Genomic DNA, 17,938 nt, shown 5'->3' on the forward strand with positions numbered 1-17,938 from the left:
TCTCACAGAGTTACATCTGTATTTCGTGGATCTCTTGGCTAGCCTTATTTCTGTGGAATCTGAGAACAGATATTTCGGATCCCTTTGAAGACTATAGGGCCAAAGGAAATATCCTCCGATAACAAAGAGAAAGAAGCTTTCTGAGAAACTTCTTTGTGTTCTGTGAAATCATCTCACAGAGTTACAGCTTTCCCCTCAAGAAGCCTTTCGCTAAGACAGTTCTTGTGGAATTGGCAAAGGGATATTTCAGAGCCCATAGAGGGCTATGGTGAAAAAGGAAATATCCTCAGATGAAATCTGGAAAGAAGCTTTCTGAGAAACTGCTTAGTGTTCTGTTAATTCATCTCACAGAGTTACATCTGTATTTCGTGGATCTCTTTGCTAGCCTTATTTCTGTGGAATCTGAGAACAGATATTTCGGATCCCTTTGAAGACTATAGGGCCAAAGGAAATATCCTCCGATAACAAAGAGAAAGAAGCTTTCTGAGAAACTTCTTTGTGTTCTGTGAAATCATCTCACAGAGTTGCAGCTTTCCCTTCAGGAAGCCTTTCCCTAAGACAGTTCTTGTGGAATTGGCAAAGTGATATTTGGGAGCCCATAGAGGGCTATGGTGAAAAAGGAAATATCCTCAGATGAAATCTGGAAAGAAGCTTTCTGAGAAACTGCTTAGTGTTCTGTTAATTCACCTCACAGAGTTACATCTGTATTTCGTGGATCACTTTGCTAGCCTTATTTCTGTGGAATCTGAGAACAGATATTTCGGATCCCTTTGAAGACTATAGGGTCAAAGGAAATATCCTCCGATAACAAAGAGAAAGAAGCTTTCTGAGAAACTTCTTTGTGTTCTTTGAAATCATCTCACAGAGTTACAGCTTTCCACTCAAGAAGCCTTTCGCTAAGACAGTTCTTGTGGAATTGGCAAAGGGATATTTGGGAGCCCATACAGGACTATGGTGAAAAAGGAAATATCCTCAGATGAAATCTGGAAAGAAGCTTTCTGAGAAACTGCTTAGTGTTCTGTTAATTCATCTCACAGAGTTACATCTGTATTTCGTGGATCTCTTTGCTAGCCTTATTTCTGTGGAATCTGAAAACAGATATTTCGGATCCCTTTGAAGACTATAGGGCCAAAGGAAATATCCTCCGATAACAAAGAGAAAGAAGCTTTCTGAGAAACTTCTTTGTGTTCTGTGAAATCATCTCACAGAGTTACAGCTTTCCCCTCAAGAAGCCTTTCGCTAAGACAATTCTTGTGGAATTGGCAAAGGGATATTTGGGAGCCCATAGAGGCCTATGGTGAAAAAGGAAATATCCTCAGATGAAATCTGGAAAGAAGCTTTCTGAGAAACTGCTTAGTGTTCTGTTAATTCATCTCACAGAGTTACATCTGTATTTCCTGGATCTCTTTGCTAGCCTTATTTCTGTGGAATCTGAGAACAGATATTTCGGATCCCTTTGAAGACTATAGGGCCAAAGGAAATATCCTCCGATAACAAAGAGAAAGAAGCTTTCTGAGAAACTTCTTTGTGTTCTGTGAAATCATCTCACAGAGTTACAGCTTTCCACTCAAGAAGCCTTTCACTAAGACAGTTCTTGTGGAATTGGCAAAGGGATATTTGGGAGCCCATAGAGGCCTATGGTGAAAAAGGAAATATCCTCAGATGAAATCTGGAAAGAAGCTTTCTGAGTAACTGCTTAGTGTTCTGTTAATTCATCTCACAGAGTTACATCTGTATTTCGTGGATCTATTTGCTAGCCTTATTTCTGTGGAATCTGAGAACAGATATTTCGGATCCCTTTGAAGATTATAGGGCCAAAGGAAATATCCTCCGATAACAAAGAGAAAGAAGCTTTCTGAGAAACTTCTTTGTGTTCTGTGAAATCATCTCACAGAGTTACAGCTTTCCCCTCAAGAAGCCTTTCGCTAAGACAGTTCTTGTGGAATTGGCAAAGGGATATTTGGATGCCCGTAGAGGGCTATGGTGAAAAAGGAAATATCCTCAGATGAAATCTGGAAAGAAGCTTTCTGAGAAACTGCTTAGTGTTCTGTTAATTCATCTCACAGAGTTACATCTGTATTTCGTGGATCTCTTGGCTAGCCTTATTTCTGTGGAATCTGAGAACAGATATTTCGGATCCCTTTGAAGAGTATAGGACCAAAGGAAATATCCTCCGGTAACAAAGAGAAAGAAGCTTTCTGAGAAACTTCTTTGTGTTCTGTGAAATCATCTCACAGAGTTACAGCTTTCCCCTCAAGAAGCCTTTCGCTAAGACACTTCTTGTGGAATTGGCAAAGTGATATTTGGAAGCCCATAGAGGGCTATGGTGAAAAAGGAAATATCCTCAGATGAAATCTGGAAAGAAGCTTTCTGAGAAACTGCTCTGTGATGTGTGACTTCCACTCACAGAGTTACATCTGTATTTCGCGGATCTCTTTGCTAGCCTTCTTTCTGTGGAATCTGAGAGCAGATATTTCGGATCCCTTTGAAGACTATAGGGCCAAAGGAAATATCCTCCGATAACAAAGAGAAAGAAGCTTTCTGAGAAACTTCTTTGTGTTCAGTGAAATCATCTCACAGAGTTACAGCTTTCCCCTCAAGAAGCCTTTCGTTAAGACAGTTCTTGTGGAATTGGCAAAGGGATATTTGGAAACGCATAGAGGCCTATGGTGAAAAAGGAAATATCCACTGATGAAATCTGAAAAGAAGCTTTCTGAGAAACTGCTTAGTGTTCTTCTAATTCATCTCACAGAGTTACATCTGTATTTCGTGGATCTCTTGGCTAGCCTTATTTCTGTGGAATCTGAAAACAGATATTTCGGATCCCTTTGAAGATTATAGGGCCAAAGGAAATATCCTCCGATAACAAAGAGAAAGAAGCTTTCTGAGAAACTTCTTTGTGTTCTGTGAAATCATCTCACAGAGTTACACCTTTCCACTCAAGAAGCCTTTCGCTAAGACAGTTCTTGTGGAATTGGCAAAGTGATATTTGGGAGCCCATAGAGGACTATGGTGAAAAAGGAAATATCCTCAGATGAAATCTGGAAAGAAGCTTTCTGAGAAACTGCTTAGTGTTCTGTTAATTCATCTCACAGAGTTACATCTGTATTTAGTGGATCTGTTTGCTAGCCTTATTTCTGTGGAATCTGAGAACAGATATTTCGGATCCCTTTGAAGACTATAGGGCCAAAGGAAATATCCTCCGATAACAAAGAGAAAGAAGCTTTCTGAGAAACTTCTTTGTGTTCTGTGAAATCATCTCACAGAGTTACAGCTTTCCCCTCAAGAAGCCTTTCGCTAAGACAGTTCTTGTGGAATTGGCAAAGGGATATTTGGAAGCCCATAGAGGGCTATGGTGAAAAAGGAAATATCCTCAGATGAAATCTGGAAAGAAGCTTTCTGAGAAACTGCTCTGTGATGTGTGACTTCCACTCACAGAGTTACATCTGTATTTCGTGGATCTCTTTGCTAGCCTTATTTCTGTGGAATCTGAGAACAGATATTTCGGATCCCTTTGAAGACTATAGGGCCAAAGGAAATATCCTCCGATAACAAAGAGAAAGAAGCTTTCTGAGAAACTTCTTTGTGTTCTGTGAAATCATCTCACAGAGTTACAGCTTTCCACTCAAGAAGCCTTTCACTAAGACAGTTCTTGTGGAATTGGCAAAGGGATATTTGGGAGCCCATAGAGGCCTATGGTGAAAAAGGAAATATCCTCAGATGAAATCTGGAAAGAAGCTTTCTGAGTAACTGCTTAGTGTTCTGTTAATTCATCTCACAGAGTTACATCTGTATTTCGTGGATCTATTTGCTAGCCTTATTTCTGTGGAATCTGAGAACAGATATTTCGGATCCCTTTGAAGATTATAGGGCCAAAGGAAATATCCTCCGATAACAAAGAGAAAGAAGCTTTCTGAGAAACTTCTTTGTGTTCTGTGAAATCATCTCACAGAGTTACAGCTTTCCCTTCAAGAAGCCTTTCGCTAAGACAGTTCTTGTGGAATTGGCAAAGGGATATTTGGATGCCCATAGAGGGCTATGGTGAAAAAGGAAATATCCTCAGATGAAATCTGGAAAGAAGCTTTCTGAGAAACTGCTCTGTGATGTGTGACTTCCACTCACAGAGTTACATCTGTATTTCGTGGATCTCTTGGCTAGCCTTATTTCTGTGGAATCTGAGAACAGATATTTCGGATCCCTTTGAAGAGTATAGGGCCAAAGGAAATATCCTCCGATAACAAAGAGAAAGAAGCTTTCTGAGAAACTTCTTTGTGTTCTGTGAAATCATCTCACAGAGTTACAGCTTTCCCCTCAAGAAGCCTTTCGCTAAGACACTTCTTGTGGAATTGGCAAAGGGATACTTGGGAGCCCATACAGGACTATGGTGAAAAAGGAAATATCCTCAGATGAAATCTGGAAAGAAGCTTTCTGAGAAACTGCTTAGTGTTCTGTTAATTCATCTCACAGAGTTACATCTGTATTTCGTGGATCTCTTGGCTAGCCTTATTTCTGTGGAATCTGAGAACAGATATTTCGGATCCCTTTGAAGACTATAGGGCCAAAGGAAATATCCTCCGATAACAAAGAGAAAGAAGCTTTCTGAGAAACTTCTTTGTGTTCTGTGAAATCATCTCACAGAGTTACAGCTTTCCCCTCAAGAAGCCTTTCGCTAAGACAGTTCTTGTGGAATTGGCAAAGGGATATTTCAGAGCCCATAGAGGGCTATGGTGAAAAAGGAAATATCCTCAGATGAAATCTGGAAAGAAGCTTTCTGAGAAACTGCTTAGTGTTCTGTTAATTCATCTCACAGAGTTACATCTGTATTTCGTGGATCTCTTTGCTAGCCTTATTTCTGTGGAATCTGAGAACAGATATTTCGGATCCCTTTGAAGACTATAGGGCCAAAGGAAATATCCTCCGATAACAAAGAGAAAGAAGCTTTCTGAGAAACTTCTTTGTGTTCTGTGAAATCATCTCACAGAGTTGCAGCTTTCCCTTCAGGAAGCCTTTCCCTAAGACAGTTCTTGTGGAATTGGCAAAGTGATATTTGGGAGCCCATAGAGGGCTATGGTGAAAAAGGAAATATCCTCAGATGAAATCTGGAAAGAAGCTTTCTGAGAAACTGCTTAGTGTTCTGTTAATTCACCTCACAGAGTTACATCTGTATTTCGTGGATCACTTTGCTAGCCTTATTTCTGTGGAATCTGAGAACAGATATTTCGGATCCCTTTGAAGACTATAGGGTCAAAGGAAATATCCTCCGATAACAAAGAGAAAGAAGCTTTCTGAGAAACTTCTTTGTGTTCTTTGAAATCATCTCACAGAGTTACAGCTTTCCACTCAAGAAGCCTTTCGCTAAGACAGTTCTTGTGGAATTGGCAAAGGGATATTTGGGAGCCCATACAGGACTATGGTGAAAAAGGAAATATCCTCAGATGAAATCTGGAAAGAAGCTTTCTGAGAAACTGCTTAGTGTTCTGTTAATTCATCTCACAGAGTTACATCTGTATTTCGTGGATCTCTTTGCTAGCCTTATTTCTGTGGAATCTGAAAACAGATATTTCGGATCCCTTTGAAGACTATAGGGCCAAAGGAAATATCCTCCGATAACAAAGAGAAAGAAGCTTTCTGAGAAACTTCTTTGTGTTCTGTGAAATCATCTCACAGAGTTACAGCTTTCCCCTCAAGAAGCCTTTCGCTAAGACAATTCTTGTGGAATTGGCAAAGGGATATTTGGGAGCCCATAGAGGCCTATGGTGAAAAAGGAAATATCCTCAGATGAAATCTGGAAAGAAGCTTTCTGAGAAACTGCTTAGTGTTCTGTTAATTCATCTCACAGAGTTACATCTGTATTTCCTGGATCTCTTTGCTAGCCTTATTTCTGTGGAATCTGAGAACAGATATTTCGGATCCCTTTGAAGACTATAGGGCCAAAGGAAATATCCTCCGATAACAAAGAGAAAGAAGCTTTCTGAGAAACTTCTTTGTGTTCTGTGAAATCATCTCACAGAGTTACAGCTTTCCACTCAAGAAGCCTTTCACTAAGACAGTTCTTGTGGAATTGGCAAAGGGATATTTGGGAGCCCATAGAGGCCTATGGTGAAAAAGGAAATATCCTCAGATGAAATCTGGAAAGAAGCTTTCTGAGTAACTGCTTAGTGTTCTGTTAATTCATCTCACAGAGTTACATCTGTATTTCGTGGATCTATTTGCTAGCCTTATTTCTGTGGAATCTGAGAACAGATATTTCGGATCCCTTTGAAGATTATAGGGCCAAAGGAAATATCCTCCGATAACAAAGAGAAAGAAGCTTTCTGAGAAACTTCTTTGTGTTCTGTGAAATCATCTCACAGAGTTACAGCTTTCCCCTCAAGAAGCCTTTCGCTAAGACAGTTCTTGTGGAATTGGCAAAGGGATATTTGGATGCCCGTAGAGGGCTATGGTGAAAAAGGAAATATCCTCAGATGAAATCTGGAAAGAAGCTTTCTGAGAAACTGCTTAGTGTTCTGTTAATTCATCTCACAGAGTTACATCTGTATTTCGTGGATCTCTTGGCTAGCCTTATTTCTGTGGAATCTGAGAACAGATATTTCGGATCCCTTTGAAGATTATAGGGCCAAAGGAAATATCCTCCGATAACAAAGAGAAAGAAGCTTTCTGAGAAACTTCTTTGTGTTCTGTGAAATCATCTCACAGAGTTACAGCTTTCCCTTCAAGAAGCCTTTCGCTAAGACAGTTCTTGTGGAATTGGCAAAGGGATATTTGGATGCCCATAGAGGGCTATGGTGAAAAAGGAAATATCCTCAGATGAAATCTGGAAAGAAGCTTTCTGAGAAACTGCTCTGTGATGTGTGACTTCCACTCACAGAGTTACATCTGTATTTCGTGGATCTCTTGGCTAGCCTTATTTCTGTGGAATCTGAGAACAGATATTTCGGATCCCTTTGAAGAGTATAGGGCCAAAGGAAATATCCTCCGATAACAAAGAGAAAGAAGCTTTCTGAGAAACTTCTTTGTGTTCTGTGAAATCATCTCACAGAGTTACAGCTTTCCCCTCAAGAAGCCTTTCGCTAAGACACTTCTTGTGGAATTGGCAAAGGGATACTTGGGAGCCCATACAGGACTATGGTGAAAAAGGAAATATCCTCAGATGAAATCTGGAAAGAAGCTTTCTGAGAAACTTCTTAGTGTTCTGTTAATTCATCTCACAGAGTTACATCTGTATTTCGTGGATCTCTTTGCTAGCCTTATTTCTGTGGAATCTGAGAACAGATATTTCGGATCCCTTTGAAGACTATAGGGCCAAAGGAAATATCCTCCGATAACAAAGAGAAAGAAGCTTTCTGAGAAACTTCTTTGTGTTCTGTGAAATCATCTCACAGAGTTACAGCTTTCCCCTCAAGAAGCCTTTCGCTAAGACAGTTCTTGTGGAATTGGCAAAGGGATATTTCAGAGCCCATAGAGGGCTATGGTGAAAAAGGAAATATCCTCAGATGAAATCTGGAAAGAAGCTTTCTGAGAAACTGCTTAGTGTTCTGTTAATTCATCTCACAGAGTTACATCTGTATTTCGTGGATCTCTTTGCTAGCCTTATTTCTGTGGAATCTGAGAACAGATATTTCGGATCCCTTTGAAGACTATAGGGCCAAAGGAAATATCCTCCGATAACAAAGAGAAAGAAGCTTTCTGAGAAACTTCTTTGTGTTCTGTGAAATCATCTCACAGAGTTGCAGCTTTCCCTTCAAGAAGCCTTTCCCTAAGACAGTTCTTGTGGAATTGGCAAAGTGATATTTGGGAGCCCATAGAGGGCTATGGTGAAAAAGGAAATATCCTCAGATGAAATCTGGAAAGAAGCTTTCTGAGAAACTACTTAGTGTTCTGTTAATTCACCTCACAGAGTTACATCTGTATTTCGTGGATCACTTTGCTAGCCTTATTTCTGTGGAATCTGAGAACAGATATTTCGGATCCCTTTGAAGACTATAGGGTCAAAGGAAATATCCTCCGATAACAAAGAGAAAGAAGCTTTCTGAGAAACTTCTTTGTGTTCTTTGAAATCATCTCACAGAGTTACAGCTTTCCACTCAAGAAGCCTTTCGCTAAGACAGTTCTTGTGGAATTGGCAAAGGGATATTTGGGAGCCCATACAGGACTATGGTGAAAAAGGAAATATCCTCAGATGAAATCTGGAAAGAAGCTTTCTGAGAAACTGCTTAGTGTTCTGTTAATTCATCTCACAGAGTTACATCTGTATTTCGTGGATCTCTTTGCTAGCCTTATTTCTGTGGAATCTGAAAACAGATATTTCGGATCCCTTTGAAGACTATAGGGCCAAAGGAAATATCCTCCGATAACAAAGAGAAAGAAGCTTTCTGAGAAACTTCTTTGTGTTCTGTGAAATCATCTCACAGAGTTACAGCTTTCCCCTCAAGAAGCCTTTCGCTAAGACAATTCTTGTGGAATTGGCAAAGGGATATTTGGGAGCCCATAGAGGCCTATGGTGAAAAAGGAAATATCCTCAGATGAAATCTGGAAAGAAGCTTTCTGAGAAACTGCTTAGTGTTCTGTTAATTCATCTCACAGAGTTACATCTGTATTTCCTGGATCTCTTTGCTAGCCTTATTTCTGAGGAATCTGAGAACAGATATTTCGGATCCCTTTGAAGACTATAGGGCCAAAGGAAATATCCTCCGATAAAAAAGAGAAAGAAGCTTTCGGAGAAACTTCTTTGTGTTCTGTGAAATCATCTCACAGAGTTACAGCTTTCCCCACCAGAAGCCTTTCGGTAAGACAGTTCTTGTGGAATTTGCAAAGTGATATTTGGAAGCCCATAGAGGGCTATGGTGAAAAAGGAAATATCCTCAGATGAAATCTGGAAAGAAGCTTTCTGAGAAACTGCTCTGTGATGTGTGACTTCCACTCACAGAGTTACATCTGTATTTCGTGGATCTCTTTGCTAGCCTTATTTCTGTGGAATCTGAGAACAGATATTTAGGATCCATTTGAAGACTATTGGGCCAAAGGAAATATCCTCCGATAACAAAGAGAAAGAAGCTTTCTGAGAAACTTCTTTGTGTTGTGTGAAATCATCTCACAGAGTTACAGCTTTAGCTTCAAGAAGCCTTTCGCTAAGACAGTTCTTGTGGAATTGGCAAAGGGATATTTGGAAGCCCATAGAGGGCTATGGTGAAAAAGGAAATATCCTCAGATGAAATCTGGAAAGAAGCTTTCTGAGAAACTGCTCTGCGATGTGTGACTTCCACTCACAGAGTTACATCTGTATTTCGTGGATCTCTTTGCTAGCCTTATTTCTGTGGAATCTGAGAACAGATATTTCGGATCCCTTTGAAGACTATAGGGCCAAAGGAAATATCCTCCGATAACAAAGAGAAAGAAGCTTTCTGAGAAACTTCTTTGTGTTCTGTGAAATCATCTCTCAGAGTTACAGCTTTCCACTCAAGAAGCCTTTCGCTAAGACAGTTCTTGTGGAATTGGCAAAGTGATATTTGGGAGCCCCTAGAGGGCTATGGTGAAAAAGGAAATATCCTCAGATGAAATCTGGAAAGAAGCTTTCTGAGAAACTGCTTAGTGTTCTGTTAATTCATCTCACAGAGTTACATCTGTATTTCGTGGATCTCTTTGCTAGCCTTATTTCTGTGGAATCTGAGAACAGATATTTCGGATCCCTTTGAAGACTATAGGGCCAAAGGAAATATCCTCCGATAACAAAGAGAAAGAAGCTTTCTGAGAAACTTCTTTGTGTTCTGTGAAATCATCTCACAGAGTTACAGCTTTCCCCTCAAGAAGCCTTTCGCTAAGACAGTTCTTGTGGAATTGGCAAAGTGATATTTGGAAGCCCATAGAGGGCTATGGTGAAAAAGGAAATATCCTCAGATGAAATCTGGAAAGAAGCTTTCTGAGAAACTGCTCTGTGATGTGTGACTTCCACTCACAGAGTTACATCTGTATTTCGTGGATCTCTTTGCTAGCCTTATTTCTGTGGAATCTGAGAACAGATATTTCGGATCCCTTTGAAGACTATAGGGCCAAAGGAAATATCCTCCGATAACAAAGAGAAAGAAGCTTTCTGAGAAACTTCTTTGTGTTCTGTGAAATCATCTCACAGAGTTACAGCTTTCCACTCAAGAAGCCTTTCACTAAGACAGTTCTTGTGGAATTGGCAAAGGGATATTTGGGAGCCCATAGAGGCCTATGGTGAAAAAGGAAATATCCTCAGATGAAATCTGGAAAGAAGCTTTCTGAGTAACTGCTTAGTGTTCTGTTAATTCATCTCACAGAGTTACATCTGTATTTCGTGGATCTCTTTGCTAGCCTTATTTCTGTGGAATCTGAGAACAGATATTTCGGATCCCTTTGAAGATTATAGGGCCAAAGGAAATATCCTCCGATAACAAAGAGAAAGAAGCTTTCTGAGAAACTTCTTTGTGTTCTGTGAAATCATCTCACAGAGTTACAGCTTTCCCCTCAAGAAGCCTTTCGCTAAGACAGTTCTTGTGGAATTGGCAAAGGGATATTTGGATGCCCGTAGAGGGCTATGGTGAAAAAGGAAATATCCTCAGATGAAATCTGGAAAGAAGCTTTCTGAGAAACTGCTTAGTGTTCTGTTAATTCATCTCACAGAGTTACATCTGTATTTCGTGGATCTCTTGGCTAGCCTTATTTCTGTGGAATCTGAGAACAGATATTTCGGATCCCTTTGAAGACTATAGGGCCAAAGGAAATATCCTCCGATAACAAAGAGAAAGAAGCTTTCTGAGAAACTTCTTTGTGTTCTGTGAAATCATCTCACAGAGTTACAGCTTTCCCTTCAAGAAGCCTTTCGCTAAGACAGTTCTTGTGGAATTGGCAAAGGGATATTTCAGAGCCCATAGAGGGCTATGGTGAAAAAGGAAATATCCTCAGATGAAATCTGGAAAGAAGCTTTCTGAGAAACTGCTCTGTGATGTGTGACTTCCACTCACAGAGTTACATCTGTATTTCGTGGATCTCTTGGCTAGCCTTATTTCTGTGGAATCTGAGAACAGATATTTCGGATCCCTTTGAAGAGTATAGGGCCAAAGGAAATATCCTCCGATAACAAAGAGAAAGAAGCTTTCTGAGAAACTTCTTTGTGTTCTGTGAAATCATCTCACAGAGTTACAGCTTTCCCCTCAAGAAGCCTTTCGCTAAGACACTTCTTGTGGAATTGGCAAAGGGATACTTGGGAGCCCATACAGGACTATGGTGAAAAAGGAAATATCCTCAGATGAAATCTGGAAAGAAGCTTTCTGAGAAACTGCTTAGTGTTCTGTTAATTCATCTCACAGAGTTACATCTGTATTTCGTGGATCTCTTGGCTAGCCTTATTTCTGTGGAATCTGAGAACAGATATTTCGGATCCCTTTGAAGACTATAGGGCCAAAGGAAATATCCTCCGATAACAAAGAGAAAGAAGCTTTCTGAGAAACTTCTTTGTGTTCTGTGAAATCATCTCACAGAGTTACAGCTTTCCCCTCAAGAAGCCTTTCGCTAAGACAGTTCTTGTGGAATTGGCAAAGGGATATTTCAGAGCCCATAGAGGGCTATGGTGAAAAAGGAAATATCCTCAGATGAAATCTGGAAAGAAGCTTTCTGAGAAACTGCTTAGTGTTCTGTTAATTCATCTCACAGGGTTACATCTGTATTTCGTGGATCTCTTTGCTAGCCTTATTTCTGTGGAATCTGAGAACAGATATTTCGGATCCCTTTGAAGACTATAGGGCCAAAGGAAATATCCTCCGATAACAAAGAGAAAGAAGCTTTCTGAGAAACTTCTTTGTGTTCTGTGAAATCATCTCACAGAGTTGCAGCTTTCCCTTCAGGAAGCCTTTCCCTAAGACAGTTCTTGTGGAATTGGCAAAGTGATATTTGGGAGCCCATAGAGGGCTATGGTGAAAAAGGAAATATCCTCAGATGAAATCTGGAAAGAAGCTTTCTGAGAAACTGCTTAGTGTTCTGTTAATTCACCTCACAGAGTTACATCTGTATTTCGTGGATCACTTTGCTAGCCTTATTTCTGTGGAATCTGAGAACAGATATTTCGGATCCCTTTGAAGACTATAGGGTCAAAGGAAATATCCTCCGATAACAAAGAGAAAGAAGCTTTCTGAGAAACTTCTTTGTGTTCTTTGAAATCATCTCACAGAGTTACAGCTTTCCACTCAAGAAGCCTTTCGCTAAGACAGTTCTTGTGGAATTGGCAAAGGGATATTTGGGAGCCCATACAGGACTATGGTGAAAAAGGAAATATCCTCAGATGAAATCTGGAAAGAAGCTTTCTGAGAAACTGCTTAGTGTTCTGTTAATTCATCTCACAGAGTTACATCTGTATTTCGTGGATCTCTTTGCTAGCCTTATTTCTGTGGAATCTGAAAACAGATATTTCGGATGCCTTTGAAGACTATAGGGCCAAAGGAAATATCCTCCGATAACAAAGAGAAAGAAGCTTTCTGAGAAACTTCTTTGTGTTCTGTGAAATCATCTCACAGAGTTACAGCTTTCCCCTCAAGAAGCCTTTCGCTAAGACAATTCTTGTGGAATTGGCAAAGGGATATTTGGGAGCCCATAGAGGCCTATGGTGAAAAAGGAAATATCCTCAGATGAAATCTGGAAAGAAGCTTTCTGAGAAACTGCTTAGTGTTCTGTTAATTCATCTCACAGAGTTACATCTGTATTTCCTGGATCTCTTTGCTAGCCTTATTTCTGTGGAATCTGAGAACAGATATTTCGGATCCCTTTGAAGACTATAGGGCCAAAGGAAATATCCTCCGATAACAAAGAGAAAGAAGCTTTCTGAGAAACTTCTTTGTGTTCTGTGAAATCATCTCACAGAGTTACAGCTTTCCCCTCAAGAAGCCTTTCACTAAGACAGTTCTTGTGGAATTGGCAAAGGGATATTTGGGAGCCCATAGAGGCCTATGGTGAAAAAGGAAATATCCTCAGATGAAATCTGGAAAGAAGCTTTCTGAGTAACTGCTTAGTGTTCTGTTAATTCATCTCACAGAGTTACATCTGTATTTCGTGGATCTATTTGCTAGCCTTATTTCTGTGGAATCTGAGAACAGATATTTCGGATCCCTTTGAAGATTATAGGGCCAAAGGAAATATCCTCCGATAACAAAGAGAAAGAAGCTTTCTGAGAAACTTCTTTGTGTTCTGTGAAATCATCTCACAGAGTTACAGCTTTCCCCTCAAGAAGCCTTTCGCTAAGACAGTTCTTGTGGAATTGGCAAAGGGATATTTGGATGCCCGTAGAGGGCTATGGTGAAAAAGGAAATATCCTCAGATGAAATCTGGAAAGAAGCTTTCTGAGAAACTGCTTAGTGTTCTGTTAATTCATCTCACAGAGTTACATCTGTATTTCGTGGATCTCTTGGCTAGCCTTATTTCTGTGGAATCTGAGAACAGATATTTCGGATCCCTTTGAAGACTATAGGGCCAAAGGAAATATCCTCCGATAACAAAGAGAAAGAAGCTTTCTGAGAAACTTCTTTGTGTTCTGTGAAATCATCTCACAGAGTTACAGCTTTCCCTTCAAGAAGCCTTTCGCTAAGACAGTTCTTGTGGAATTGGCAAAGGGATATTTGGATGCCCATAGAGGGCTATGGTGAAAAAGGAAATATCCTCAGATGAAATCTGGAAAGAAGCTTTCTGAGAAACTGCTCTGTGATGTGTGACTTCCACTCACAGAGTTACATCTGTATTTCGTGGATCTCTTGGCTAGCCTTATTTCTGTGGAATCTGAGAACAGATATTTCGGATCCCTTTGAAGAGTATAGGGCCAAAGGAAATATCCTCCGATAACAAAGAGAAAGAAGCTTTCTGAGAAACTTCTTTGTGTTCTGTGAAATCATCTCACAGAGTTACAGCTTTCCCCTCAAGAAGCCTTTCGCTAAGACACTTCTTGTGGAATTGGCAAAGGGATACTTGGGAGCCCATACAGGACTATGGTGAAAAAGGAAATATCCTCAGATGAAATCTGGAAAGAAGCTTTCTGAGAAACTGCTTAGTGTTCTGTTAATTCATCTCACAGAGTTACATCTGTATTTCGTGGATCTCTTGGCTAGCCTTATTTCTGTGGAATCTGAGAACAGATATTTCGGATCCCTTTGAAGACTATAGGGCCAAAGGAAATATCCTCCGATAACAAAGAGAAAGAAGCTTTCTGAGAAACTTCTTTGTGTTCTGTGAAATCATCTCACAGAGTTACAGCTTTCCCCTCAAGAAGCCTTTCGCTAAGACAGTTCTTGTGGAATTGGCAAAGGGATATTTCAGAGCCCATAGAGGGCTATGGTGAAAAAGGAAATATCCTCAGATGAAATCTGGAAAGAAGCTTTCTGAGAAACTGCTTAGTGTTCTGTTAATTCATCTCACAGAGTTACATCTGTATTTCGTGGATCTCTTTGCTAGCCTTATTTCTGTGGAATCTGAGAACAGATATTTCGGATCCCTTTGAAGACTATAGGGCCAAAGGAAATATCCTCCGATAACAAAGAGAAAGAAGCTTTCTGAGAAACTTCTTTGTGTTCTGTGAAATCATCTCACAGAGTTGCAGCTTTCCCTTCAAGAAGCCTTTCCCTAAGACAGTTCTTGTGGAATTGGCAAAGTGATATTTGGGAGCCCATAGAGGGCTATGGTGAAAAAGGAAATATCCTCAGATGAAATCTGGAAAGAAGCTTTCTGAGAAACTACTTAGTGTTCTGTTAATTCACCTCACAGAGTTACATCTGTATTTCGTGGATCACTTTGCTAGCCTTATTTCTGTGAAATCTGAGAACAGATATTTCGGATCCCTTTGAAGACTATAGGGTCAAAGGAAATATCCTCCGATAACAAAGAGAAAGAAGCTTTCTGAGAAACTTCTTTGTGTTCTTTGAAATCATCTCACAGAGTTACAGCTTTCCACTCAAGAAGCCTTTCGCTAAGACAGTTCTTGTGGAATTGGCAAAGGGATATTTGGGAGCCCATACAGGACTATGGTGAAAAAGGAAATATCCTCAGATGAAATCTGGAAAGAAGCTTTCTGAGAAACTGCTTAGTGTTCTGTTAATTCATCTCACAGAGTTACATCTGTATTTCGTGGATCTCTTTGCTAGCCTTATTTCTGTGGAATCTGAAAACAGATATTTCGGATCCCTTTGAAGACTATAGGGCCAAAGGAAATATCCTCCGATAACAAAGAGAAAGAAGCTTTCTGAGAAACTTCTTTGTGTTCTGTGAAATCATCTCACAGAGTTACAGCTTTCCCCTCAAGAAGCCTTTCGCTAAGACAATTCTTGTGGAATTGGCAAAGGGATATTTGGGAGCCCATAGAGGCCTATGGTGAAAAAGGAAATATCCTCAGATGAAATCTGGAAAGAAGCTTTCTGAGAAACTGCTTAGTGTTCTGTTAATTCATCTCACAGAGTTACATCTGTATTTCCTGGATCTCTTTGCTAGCCTTATTTCTGTGGAATCTGAGAACAGATATTTCGGATCCCTTTGAAGACTATAGGGCCAAAGGAAATATCCTCCGATAACAAAGAGAAAGAAGCTTTCGGAGAAACTTCTTTGTGTTCTGTGAAATCATCTCACAGAGTTACAGCTTTCCCCACCAGAAGCCTTTCGGTAAGACAGTTCTTGTGGAATTTGCAAAGTGATATTTGGAAGCCCATAGAGGGCTATGGTGAAAAAGGAAATATCCTCAGATGAAATCTGGAAAGAAGCTTTCTGAGAAACTGCTCTGTGATGTGTGACTTCCACTCACAGAGTTACATCTGTATTTCGTGGATCTCTTTGCTAGCCTTATTTCTGTGGAATCTGAGAACAGATATTTAGGATCCATTTGAAGACTATTGGGCCAAAGGAAATATCCTCCGATAACAAAGAGAAAGAAGCTTTCTGAGAAACTTCTTTGTGTTGTGTGAAATCATCTCACAGAGTTACAGCTTTAGCTTCAAGAAGCCTTTCGCTAAGACAGTTCTTGTGGAATTGGCAAAGGGATATTTGGAAGCCCATAGAGGGCTATGGTGAAAAAGGAAATATCCTCAGATGAAATCTGGAAAGAAGCTTTCTGAGAAACTGCTCTGCGATGTGTGACTTCCACTCACAGAGTTACATCTGTATTTCGTGGATCTCTTTGCTAGCCTTATTTCTGTGGAATCTGAGAACAGATATTTCGGATCCCTTTGAAGACTATAGGGCCAAAGGAAATATCCTCCGATAACAAAGAGAAAGAAGCTTTTTGAGAAACTTCTTTGTGTTCTGTGAAATCATCTCACAGAGTTACAGCTTTCCACTCAAGAAGCCTTTCGCTAAGACAGTTCTTGTGGAATTGGCAAAGTGATATTTGGGAGCCCATAGAGGGCTATGGTGAAAAAGGAAATATCCTCAGATGAAATCTGGAAAGAAGCTTTCTGAGAAACTGCTTAGTGTTCTGTTAATTCATCTCACAGAGTTACATCTGTATTTCGTGGATCTCTTTGCTAGCCTTATTTCTGTGGAATCTGAGAACAGATATTTCGGATCCCTTTGAAGACTATAGGGCCAAAGGAAATATCCTCCGATAACAAAGAGAAAGAAGCTTTCTGAGAAACTTCTTTGTGTTCTGTGAAATCATCTCACAGAGTTACAGCTTTCCCCTCAAGAAGCCTTTCGCTAAGACAGTTCTTGTGGAATTGGCAAAGTGATATTTGGAAGCCCATAGAGGGCTATGGTGAAAAAGGAAATATCCTCAGATGAAATCTGGAAAGAAGCTTTCTGAGAAACTGCTCTGTGATGTGTGACTTCCACTCACAGAGTTACATCTGTATTTCGTGGATCTCTTTGCTAGCCTTATTTCTGTGGAATCTGAGAACAGATATTTCGGATCCCTTTGAAGACTATAGGGCCAAAGGAAATATCCTCCGATAACAAAGAGAAAGAAGCTTTCTGAGAAACTTCTTTGTGTTCTGTGAAATCATCTCACAGAGTTACAGCTTTCCACTCAAGAAGCCTTTCACTAAGACAGTTCTTGTGGAATTGGCAAAGGGATATTTGGGAGCCCATAGAGGCCTATGGTGAAAAAGGAAATATCCTCAGATGAAATCTGGAAAGAAGCTTTCTGAGTAACTGCTTAGTGTTCTGTTAATTCATCTCACAGAGTTACATCTGTATTTCGTGGATCTCTTTGCTAGCCTTATTTCTGTGGAATCTGAGAACAGATATTTCGGATCCCTTTGAAGACTATAGGACCAAAGGAAATATCCTCCGGTAACAAAGAGAAAGATGCTTTCTGAGAAACTTCTTTGTGTTCTGTGAAATCATCTCACAGAGTTACAGCTTTCCCCTCAAGAAGCCTTTCACTAAGACACTTCTTGTGGAATTGGCAAAGTGATATTTGGAAGCCCATAGAGGGCTATGGTGAAAAAGGAAATATCCTCAGATGAAATCTGGAAAGAAGCTTTCTGAGAAACTGCTCTGTGATGTGTGACTTCCACTCACAGAGTTACATCTGTATTTCGTGGATCTCTTTGCTAGCCTTATTTCTGTGGAATCTGATAGCAGATATTTCGGATCCGTTTGAAGACTATAGGGCCAAAGGAAATATCCTCCGATAACAAAGAGAAAGAAGCTTTCTGAGAAACTTCTTTGTGTTCTGTGAAATCATCTCACAGAGTTACAGCTTTCCCCTCAAGAAACCTTTCGCTAAGACAGTTCTTGTGGAATTGGCAAAGGGATATTTGGAAACGCATAGAGGCCTACGGTGAAAAAGGAAATATCCACTGATGAAATCTGAAAAGAAGCTTTCTGAGAAACTGCTTAGTGTTCTCCTAATTCATCTCACAGAGTTACATCTGTATTTCGTGGATCTCTTTGCTAGCCTTATTTCTGTGGAATCTGAGAACAGATATTTCGGATCCCTTTGAAGATTATAGGGCCA

This window comes from Macaca fascicularis, chromosome 17, assembly GCF_037993035.2.
Source record: "Macaca fascicularis isolate 582-1 chromosome 17, T2T-MFA8v1.1".
NCBI lineage: Eukaryota > Metazoa > Chordata > Mammalia > Primates > Cercopithecidae > Macaca > Macaca fascicularis.